Raw genomic sequence first — 12,033 nt, 5'->3', positions numbered from 1 at the left:
ACTCCCGCAGGTCATGATCCGAGAAAGATTGCTTCATCACTGAACTTCTTTCAGTATATGGACTTTGAGCATCTTCGTTCATAAACTGGATGGAAATCATCCAGAGTGTTTTACCAACACTATGCGAAACAGGTACATGAACTGAAACACTATGTAGGGGCGGCAGGTAGTGTATTAAAACCTGCCCCCTAATTACTGTTGTAAACAGTCAATGGTTTGGGACTTCAAATGTCCTCGCACATATACTGGGTGAGAATCATCCAGAGTGTTCTACAAACACTATGCTAAGCAAGTCCATGATCTGAAGCAGTATGTGGTGACGTCAGGTAGAGTACTTAACCCGCCGTCTAATTCTACGATGAACAGCTAATTGATTGGGACTGTCAATTAAAGGGAGAAGGGGTCATCCCTCTTAGGGTGTGACCTCCTTTGATTAAGTGTTACCATGGTGACACTAGCTCTGTTCAAAATCCTAGGTGTGGAATTATACAGATAGCACTAGTGCCAGTGTACGTAGTACACAGTGCCGATAAAAGTAACCAGTACAGGAATTATGAAGAGAATTTGTTTTATAAATTTTCTTCAATCTGAGAGTGGCACTTATCATTTCTTGCTTTCCAAGAAAGAAAGATAATCTCTGTACAGGTTACATGTATAGTTACATTATCATGCTACATTCGTTTTACTTACTAATAAACGTCTATTAGAATGTAATTGCGTGCTAACTCGCCCGACAATTGCATGATTAAAAGTCCAGAGTAATATATTTGTATGCTCACAAACGATGGATTTAAGAAACACTGTTAAGTATTTGGTAATTTTCACAAACTACGAGACGGTTTGTTCATCTGGTAAATTCTTATGTTTGTCCATACAATATATGCTAACCTTGAGACCCCCTTTTTTCTACTGTCTAGAATGACTCTTCCCTGTAGGGGGCAGGAGGCACTAACATCGGAGATGATTAGTGATAATGACGGATAACGGTAACGTCATTTGTCTCGATTGATCCAAATGATCATAGAAAGGTTGTCCCAAGGTTAAGGCACTGATGAAAATCCACAGATACATTAATGCTCTGGTATACTTCCATCAGGACGACATGGCTTGAGCCCAAAAAATGGATTTTGAGCGAAGCAAAAAATCTATTTTTGGGCGAGATCGCCATATCGTCCTGATGGACCAACCCTTCTTTCTTAAAAGAAAAGATCTTCACAGTTCCCTCCCTGACGTACTGTATCTGTAGCACCACGCTCAATGCTACAAGGAATGTCAGCCATCTTGGGAATGGCGCTGGGGTGGTGGTCAATAGTAGTATGTGAACGGGGGTAACCTTGTTACGGCCCCCTTCTATTCTTTTGCCACGTCCCCCTCGAAGCGTAAACGCTATTAGGGGTGCAGATTGCTATGTGGCGTGTCAATAATGCGTCCTCTGATATTATGCGATATCCTTGAGAAAATTTTAAGGATATTCGCTCCAGGAGTTAGAATTCTGGAACCTGAAGGTTAATTCTCTGGAAATATCACTGTAGTATAATATATCCCTTTTGAAGCTACCTTAGGAACTTCCATCAGGAGGACATGGCGATCTCACCAAAAAATAGGTTTTTTGCTTTGCTCAAAATCCGTTTTATAGTCTATTCTACAAAACACTGGTCATATTCCTCTTTCTGCTATGATTACCTAGTATAGAGTACTGGAGGTTGTTCATACATACTGTATAGCTCATCATTCTATATTGTAGGTTTTCCTTACTAATGAATGTGATAACTGGAGAAAATTCGAAATATTGCTTAACGAATTGCACTGGAAGCTAAAATACATTGCTGATTGTATCACTTCATATTAAAAGTACTGTGGTCCCAGTAAGGGTCAGAATGCTATACAAAATATGTTGCCTTTTGGTGAGGAAATTGTGAAAAATTGTGGCCAGAGGGTAGGCTATAAACTGGAACACTGGTTAATTGTAAGAAAAATAATTTATTTTAAGGGTAAAAGACGGTAGCCGACGATTGGCCGAAAGACAGTTGGTCGACTGATAACTGGTCGAAAATAAGTTTTCGAAAAGACAATTAATTGAACTGACTATTCGTCGACAGGAAAATTGGTCGAAAAGGGTTATTGAGAAATGTAAGTGAAATATCTAAACTCTAAGATTACAATCGCAACAGAGAGTATTTCAAGATAGAATCGAAAAGTCTATTTTCACTTAACTGATTCGTTAACTCTCTATATTATGATATGACTATAATAAGCATTTTTGTAGTTTAGAAATGCTTTTGTTGAAAAGCACAAAAATCAAAGTTTGCATTCAAAACCATTTACCTTAGAAAAATGGAGTTCATTGAAACAAAAAGAACTACAAGAAAACTCCCCCATGAAGGATTTGTATAGTTGGGTGATGAAACGGGTGGCAACAAGGTTTGCTGGAGATGTGAAAAACGCAAGAGGTGTACAGTGCGGAATGGAAATGATTGATGATGTGATTGATGGTCAGCCTTCTCAGCATTACTTTGGAAGCAAGTGGACAAATCAAACAACGGGCATGATTCACAGAGGTAGATGAAGAAGACCAACTTTTGACAAAAATATGTGGTCAGTGTACAGTGGAGTTCAAGACAACTTACACGAACTAGCAACTCCTTAAATGGCTGGTATCGAAAGGAATAAGTGAATAATGGAATTTCATCAGAATAAATATTTTTAAAAACCACAATACTTATGTTAAGTAAATAAACGTTCTAAACTACGCAATCACAACAGAAATTAAGGCTTAGATTTACAGTACTAAAAAACAGTTGCACACATTTTACAAAATTACTTAAGTTGCTTTTATTTATGCTTTAATTAAGAAATTAAGGTTTCAGGTGTCTTCTTATCCTACATTTACAAATAAGTTTAAAAAATGTCTGTATTATCAAAATGAAAGAAATTGATAAAGGACAATTTCCTTTCCATTTGCCTTTTTCATAATAATCTTTAATTACTTTTAAGATTTGTTCTTTAAATGAAGTTTTTCTACGAATTGTCGTTATGCTAATTGTCAGTTCCACCAGTTGCTTTTGCGACTTATTGTTTTCGACGAGTTGGTTTTCGACCAATTGTCTTTCGGCAAACGGTCTGCATATCGTAGAAAGACAGTAAGACACCATTATTGTGTCGAAAGTGAAGTTAAGGATATTACAGGAAGAAAGAACCTTTCCTGTATTAGCATCTAGACATTGTATTAATGAGCGTGTTGGTATTGGCCCGATAGATGGTATTGACCAAGAAGAGGCAAATGCTGAATTTGTTCAAACACTCGTTGAAATGAAAACATACAAATATCCTAACCACTTAGATGTATTGTAAGGACAGTGAGACAAGCGTCACCAAGATCAACTGATACTTTATCTGAATGCACATGGAAATACATAACAAGGTGCGGACGGAAACGTAGGATTACATTGGCGCCAAGTCAGATTGAAGTGCCCGCCAAAATATATGTTTTCTTACACTTACAAATATATGAATTATGGGTTAACAAAAACATGTCATGAAACGATACATATATCAAAATGTAGCTCTGGTAGAGCGGAATATATATACATAGGACACCACAGTGTGGCGAAGAGAGAATTTAAATAAATAAGTAGTTTGTCGATTTTCTGGACGACGAAGGGATCGGTGTCCTTACAGTATATACTGATGGGTCTAAAGGAGAAATGAATAGTAAAGAATGGTCCCGTGTTGCAGAACGTGTTATTACCAGCCTTGATTTCGTTTTTATGGTAGTTCTAATTAAACCCAGCTACATCAACTCTGGGTGCTGAATCATTTGTTGCATACGAAGCACTGAAATGGAAAAGAAGTAATAGCATGTTCATAGATACTGTAATGTTAACAGATTCGTTGACCTCTATTTCAATGATAAACATAGACATACAAAACAATACAAAACACTAGTGCACAGTATATGGGAGATGTTTATTGAAATTAAATACAAACGTCATTGTGTAGACCTGTAGTGGATTCCAAGCCCCAAGGGAATTCAAAGGAGATAACTGATGGATGCAACCGTAAAACAAGGGCTATCCAATCACTGTAGTATTAACACCAACTTGTCGATGAAAGAGATAGAAATATGGTAAATGGAGTAACGTATTCTTAAATCAAGTAAGTACTTCGGTAAAACTAGGCCTATTGTAAAAAAGAAAAAAATGGGAGATAGCTTATCTTATAAATAAGAAAATAGACCTGGATGTGAAATTTGAGAATTGAGCATGTAAAGGTAGTACGAGAAGCGTGTCTCTATAGACACAAACACCAGCGATGTAGATGTAAAGAAAATTAAATGATTTTGCTCTGAGTGTGCAGATGAAAACAAAATAGCCATGACGAATATGTCGAAAATGGAGAAGTCGAAAATGGAGAAAGAGCTAAAGAAGAGAGATCTCACTATACAGTATTTAGGTGAACATGAAAGCAGAATCGCTGAATTGGAAACTCTCCTCGCTATGCCTACTGAGGTGCAATAAATTCCACCTAGACTACGATACTGACCTTAAGAGAACTAACTGGTCTCACTTAAGATGGACAATCTACCGAAGACTGGAATCAATTAAGTTAACGCTTCAAACACTGATGGCCCCAAAAATAGAAATTGACATACATTGACAAAGTTGAGGGAAATCCTACTAGTAATTAAATCAACTAAAGCATCATCTACAATCACTGACAGGATAATGAGATTGAACATGCACTTAAGGATATGCCAATTCTTAATACGAGGTCAACTTCAAATGGAAATATAAACTTTGCCGATGAAAAGATCAGAGATGAAACAACAAACAAGATTCAAACAGTAGTTGCCGAAACCAACACGAGGAAAATTTGGAAACTAAAACCTAAAATTGTGATATGTAATTTATAAAATGATGAAGATGGGGTATTAAATACTATGATTTAAGGTAAGCGTTGCCTGGACCATATTCAAAATATAGAGGAGAAGATAGGTCTGGTATCTAAAAAAAAAAAAAAAAAAAAAAAAAAAAAAAAAAAAATGCTGCAGGTGGGACTTCCCACTACTTGTTGAGATGGGATCTTGAAGTTCAGAAGGCTATGATACGATGGACTACTTATAACATACGTGATAAGTATCATGGGGCCACTTTCTACCACTGTTAAATGTCTGGACACTTTGATGAAGATTGCAAGCTCAAGATTGTTGATGAAGTGTGCGGGAAATATTCAGGAAATCATGTCACCAATGAATGCAACTCATACCAGTTAAAATGCCTAAATTGCACTAAGTTGGACAAATAAAATGATAATACAGTGAATTCAAGAAATTGCAAAGCTTATGATTTGAAACTGAAGAGATTAGTGGAAAATACGTACCATGGATACTAAAAGTGTCATAAATAGCGCTTACGTAAATATTCAATATGTTATAAAACAAATCAAATTCGAGAATTGATAAATAATAATATTTTGCTCAAAAATAAAAAAAGACTTTCTTGTTCTTTAAGTGTTTAGATAATGTGGATTTGACAATAGGCTAAACACCAGTTATGCAGTGTGATATGCAAAATACCTAAGAATATATATGATAAACTGCATTTGTAGGTACGTAGAAAGCAGGATTCCCGTACGTGATAGAACAAGAAAAGCAGTCCTTAAAGAAAAATAAAATAAGTAAATACTTATTCATATAAATTCAGGATGATAATCCATCTGTATATAGCATATCTTATTTATAGTTATGGATGATATTCTACGCGTAATTAAAGGTTATAAGAAATACAATATACAAGAAACAAACTAGAAATATACTCTAATGGGAAACATGGAGATAAAGATATGCAGGAGAAGGTGAACAGATTTTTATGACCTTTATAGCTAAGACTAATTTAGTAAACACATTATGATCAAATGATCATCTGTAAAATTAACGATCCGGTAGAAGAATGATTTGTACCGCACCCATATCACACGCACTCGTACACTGCAACCGTGTATATATATATATATATATATATATATATATATATATATATATATATATATATATATATATATATATATATATATATATATATATATATATATGTGTGTGTGTGTGTGTGAGTGTGTGTGTGTGTGTGTGTGTGTGTGTGTGTGTAGTTATCGCTCTCCCCTTGCACTGATAACTTGTTAATGCTTATATATACTTGTCTCATTGTGTTTGAATATTTGCGCCATTTTTGACTGGAACGGGTTGTATATATACTGATGCACTGTCCAAATGAACGGATTTTGACATAGGAAAAATCTATTTATGGGTGAGATAGCCATGTCGTCCTATTGGAAGTTCCTCATTGGCATCTTCTACTTGGGATGTTTCTGCGAGTGATATGTTTGTGAAAAGTAGGAGCAAAGGAAATCAATGTCCCAGTTCCACTCACTGTGGAGAAGATCTTTGTCTCTAAAAGATGAAAAGACCAAAGTCTATAAAAGAAGGGTTAAAAATTGAGGTACACTACTTTTATTTTGTACAGCAAGTCCAATGAAAAGAAATGCAAAAAGGAACACCAGGTTTTTATTGTTTTCAAAAGATGAATAAGTGTAACAGCAATCAATTGTAACATTATATGCAGTAGATATACACAGAAAACCAGAGTTTTCCGGCCACAAAGTTATGTAACAAAGTAGTAAAATAGTAACACTCATGACATAAAGGGGAAAATATCACCTTTGACTCTTCATATAATATTAAACAGTACATTAAAAAGAGGAACATGAGCCCTTGCACAATGTAGACTGATAAGGCACAACTATCTATAAGAGTCCATATACAACACTTAAGAAGCTGGTTTAATCACACTACCTGCAGCCACTACAAAGAGTTTAATCTCTTCCAACTGTCGTAAGTAATGTTTTGAAGAGCACTCTTGAAGATTTCCAGCCCATGTAAGCCTGTAAGCCTGCAAAGGACATAGATTGGAAAAAATTTAAAAAAGGGGCAACTTTCTTAGAGTCATGACCTGATGGTATACCAGTAGGGTCAGTCCTTCTGATGAAATAGGAGATATTGGACCTTAGCTGTTTCGGAGAAAGATTAAATCCTGTCGTCTGCCCTTTAAAAAGTTGACCGCCTTTAAAGCCCTGGCTCTTTAACAAATAGCCCTTAAGGCACTCCACAGGGCACAGAGAAGGGTCTTCCTGAAGTGAGACAATCTTCCAAGGCCCCCAGCCTTTCGTGGAAAGTTTGTTTTTCACCAAGAAAGCCAGATCAGGGTAAAGATTTACCTCCCCCGGTTCTGAGAATTCAGTGTGGCCATCATCCCTTAAAAGGGCAGCAATCTCGCTAATTCTAGCGCCAGAAGCCATAACAAGCAAAGAGATAGACTTTTGAGTAAGATCCCTTAGAGAAGAAGGGGTGTTATCTATCAAGGAGGCAAATTGCAGGACTTTATCAAACGACCAAGAAATAGCCCTGGGAGGAGCATTAGGTTTTAGTTTAGCAGAAGCCTTCGGGATCTTATTGAACATCTCACTATCAAGTTCAATATCAAAAGCATAAGCAATATGTCTAGTTAGTGCTAACTTACATAAGGCAATAGTTATAGAGGCCAGACCTTGACCATGCAATGAGATAAAGAAAGAAATACAGAAGTTCATAGAAATGGAGGAGGACATAACTTTTCACGAATGCAACCCATTTTTTCTGAAAGACAAATATTGTCGTTTCGTGGTGTTGGACTTGTACTCTTCTATGAAGTCAATTCTCTCTTTTGCAACTCCAAACTTTCTTTGAGCCGCTAGGGTGAGAAAATCATGAACTGAAGGGTTTTCGTTATCCAAGAGGAAGCGAGGACAGTCTTCTGTTGAACATCCTGGGACAGCACTGGAGATGGTAGAGGGACCTGGAGAGGTTTGAGTTCCAGAACAAGATGGTACCAATTGCTCTTGGGTCACTTGGGAGCCAGTAAAGCTGCTCTTCCCTTGAAAGTCCACAGTTTGTTCAATACTTCCATCAGGAGGTTGAATGGTGGAAATAGGTAGATGGGAGGTCACTGATTCCAATCCAGAGACATCGCATCTGTCCCTTTCGCTTCCGGATCTAAGTTTGGCGATACATACCGGGAAAGCTTCTTTTTGAAGCTTGTTGCAGAGATCTATTTGCAGTTCTGGGACTTGCTCTAGTATGAAATAGAATGATATTGCATTCAGAGACCATTCTGTGTCCAGAGGCTTGTATCTTGACAGGGTGTCCGCCATCACATTGCGAACCCCTTTTAGGTGAACTGCTGAGAGATGCCAGTTCCTCCAGTTTTCTAAAGTGAGGATGGCTAAGATCACATGGTTGATCTGAGGAGGAATGGAACTCTATCTGTCGACATACTGGACTATCGTCCCGTTGTCGATGACTAAATCGATGTGTGATTTCGTCTTTGGGTTCATTCTCTTCAGAGTCAGAAACACTGCCATAGCTTCCAGAATATTAATGTAAAATTTCTGATATGCGATTGATCACTAACCCTGTACTTTCTTTGAAGAGGAGTGTCCCCCCTCCCCAACCATGTTTCGAGGCGTCCGTGGGAATAGTCACTGAAGGAGGAGGGTACTGCAGAGGGATGTGTGTCAATAAACTCCAGGTAGTGGATCATGGCTTTCTCTGCTTTTGCAGTAAGACCGGGGTTTTGTGGCAAAGATCTTTCTAAGCATACGATGCCTTTCTTCTCCAGACTCTGTTGGCATTTTTGAGTCTCGCTTTTAGGATCGGGTCCATCACAGCAGTGAACTGCAGTGAACCCAAGACTCTTTCCGGTTGCCATCTGGTGGATACTTTTGAACGAAGAAGGCACCCGACAAAGTTTGATATTTCCTTTCTCTTGCCTTGTGGTAGAGAGAGGGTGTGTGACTTAAGATTCAAGTGAAGCCCTAGCCACTGGAATTCTTGAGTTGGAGACAGCTTGGACTTTATGAAGTTGATCTGAAAGCCCAGAGACTGTAGGAATTTCATGACTTTTTTAGCTGTCCAAAGACACTCTGACTTCGTTGCAGCCCAGACTAACCAGTCATCCTGGTATATCATCACCTGGAAGCCTTTGTTCTGTAATTGTTGGACGATGGCCTCGACTAGCTTTGTGAAATTCTCTGGAGCTATGTTGAGCCCAAAGGACATAGCGCTGAATACGTAGGCCTTTCCTGGCAGTCTAGAACCAAGGTAGGGGGAGAAGTGCCGACCTTTCGGAAGATGTCAATAGGCGTCTGTAAGATTTATGGAGACGGTGTATGACCCTTGGAGTAGTAAGGTCCATATTTGCGAGATAGTCAACATCTGGAACTTGTCATTCAGAAAAAAATTTGTTTAGTGGGGACAAGTAAAGGATAGTTCGAAGAATGTTCGAATCTTTCTTGCACATGCAGAATAGCCACCCTTGAAAGTTCATGGATTTTTTAAATGTATGACTTCCTTCCGGAGAAGATCCTGTGCATAATCCTTCAAAATTGGTGTTGTGGGTTGGAAGAACCTTTTGAACTGGGGAGGTTTCTGTTTCCATTTCCAGCCTAGTCCATTTGAGACTATGCTGTGAGCACAGGGATCGAACTCCCATCGATCGCTGACCAGGTGAAGTCGTCCACCTACCAGGAGCTCCTCATTATTGGTGTGAAGGACCAGCATCTTTAACCACCTTCCCACTACTTTCTCAGCCTCTTGATTGTCTCCCTTTTCCAAACCTTCCCCTGCTACTGGTACCCTTCTTTTGAGCCCTTGCAGGGTGGTATGTGGTGGTGGTGGCTCTCTCATACACTGGGTTGAAGTCTGAAGACTGTGGTATATGCTGCTGGGGAACCGTCTATATAATCTAAGGGATGGCGGCAACTGAGGATGTCACAGCAGGAAAGGATCTCCTTCCCTTGAAGTGTTGTCTAGGCTTCTTGCTCTTGGGTTGAGGTCTTCACCTGGGGGTAACTTTCTATTTAGTGGACATACCCCACTTGTCTACAAGGCTCTTGTTCTCCTAAGCTACTTTGTCCATGAACCCGTTAACCAATTCCTCGGGGAAGAGATCTTTCCCCCAGATATTGGAGTCAATCATTTTTCTAGGTTCAGTCCTGATCGTAGCAGTGGCTGGTACGTGTTCTCTACATGCTCTCCTGGCTAGGAAGAAAGCATGGAGATCATTTTAAAATATGGGAAGGCAAGTCTTCATCAAGACAGGGAAGATATCAAATTTGGAATAGTTTGCAATAAGCATCTCTAGATAAGATTGGAAGGATAAAGAGGAAGATAGTCTCTCTTTGGCTTCCAATGCGTCCCTTGATGGGGATTCGGGAAATCTAGGCAGTTTCTCATTAAACTGCTTGCCTCTGATGTCTTCATCTAGTTTTCTAACAGTAAAGATATGTTGAACATCCTCCCAGCTTTCCGAATCAAAAGGAAGGGCTAGGAAGACAGGTTTGCACTCCTCTAGCACTGCAAATGGTTTACCCTGCACTACTACTTTCTTTACAGCCTCTAAACTTTTAAGAGGCGAAAGGGAAGACAATATCCTTGGGGGCTACAAAGATGACCTGCTTCCTGCCAAAAGCAGAAATTTGGGTATTAGTGAATTCAGCCGTCCTCAGCTCCTTAACTAAAAGAGACTGAGCCTTGCTATGGTCCAGGATGATTGTTTCCTTATGGATTATATCATGCCTAATTGACGCTTCCGAGTTAAGCCTTATGTAGCAGTAAGGATAACTATCGATCGATGGAAAGAATTCCAAGTCCAGGACTGGCTTGGAACTCAAACCCTCTCCAATGTGGAGCTACCCATCACTTAGGGCTATATGCTTCGTATAACACCAAAGGTTCTTAACTGCGCACTCTGGTAGGCTAGAAGCTGAGGGAGCCTTAAAAGCAGGTGCCTTTTGTAAAGCTTCTATCCTCGCTATGAGATCTGTTTGAAAATGTTCATGTTTAGTGGTTAGATGCTCCATGAAAGCTTTCATGCACAATGTAAGATCCGAGTTACTTGGAAACGAAGGTTTGTCTGATGTAGGAACAGGGCCTTCCGTGGTCGGCAGGATCCTCTCCCTCTCTGACGACCCAGAAGAAGTTGTTGGTGGACGTTCATGACTTGCAAAGCATCCCGAACTTCATCATCCACATGATCTGCTGGTACCAGCAGGAGTTGAACCATCGGTAACTGGTGACCAAACACAAGAGGTCACCTCAGCCTTGGGAAAGAGGAGGTCCTTCAGTTCCAGAGAAGAAAGATAATAGGCATTTTGTTGAGAGCTCTTCTGGAAACCTCCTATCTTCATGTTATCAGCGCCTAGTAAAGAAGAAAAGATTTATATGAATACACATCATTAAAAATTATATCTTCTTGAAATTAAGTAAACATGTTTGTATGTTTAATAGATAAAACCTAACCTGAATAAACCTACCACCTAAATATGGTTAAAGATTAGAAGTAATCAAGACACATTCCAAACAGCTCAGAAATCAATGGGGATTCATGAAAAGAACTATTTGACAGTGCAGTAGGAATATGGAGGAAAGGTTCACATGAAAGGGACACCAGAACTTCAAGAGTAGGACTATCGGAACAACCTAAGAAGGCAAGTTCACTCATCATACTGCCTACACCAGCAACAGACGCCCCCGAGGCGGCAACAGCTTGGTTGAAGCAGCAACTATTTCTAGTAGCCAAGATAAAGACTGACCTGTCAATACCCCAGGCATGTCGTCACAAAGTGGCAAAGGCATTGTAAAGTCGACAGGTAGAGAGTGACCAATCCCATAAGGAAGGGTTCACACTCAGGGAAAGTACAGGAATGAAAGGCGGCTAAAAAGGGAACCTGCCAAGACCTGATCATTATCATTAACTTATGAAAAGTAGGGGTTTAGCTCGTAAGATAATGAGAGCCATACGAGACGCCCAGGATGCTAAGAACTCGAAATTCAAAGGATGTCCTGACAACCAGGCGGGATCCGACTGACCAACTCCAGAGGGCAATAGTACAGTGTCCCTCAGATATGGGAGAGGATACGAAAGAGCAGATGACTAGTCAAAG

Source organism: Palaemon carinicauda, chromosome 21 (assembly GCF_036898095.1).
Source record: "Palaemon carinicauda isolate YSFRI2023 chromosome 21, ASM3689809v2, whole genome shotgun sequence".
In the NCBI taxonomy this organism is placed as follows: Eukaryota; Metazoa; Arthropoda; class Malacostraca; order Decapoda; family Palaemonidae; genus Palaemon; species Palaemon carinicauda.
Note: the sequence above shows the minus strand (reverse complement) of the source record.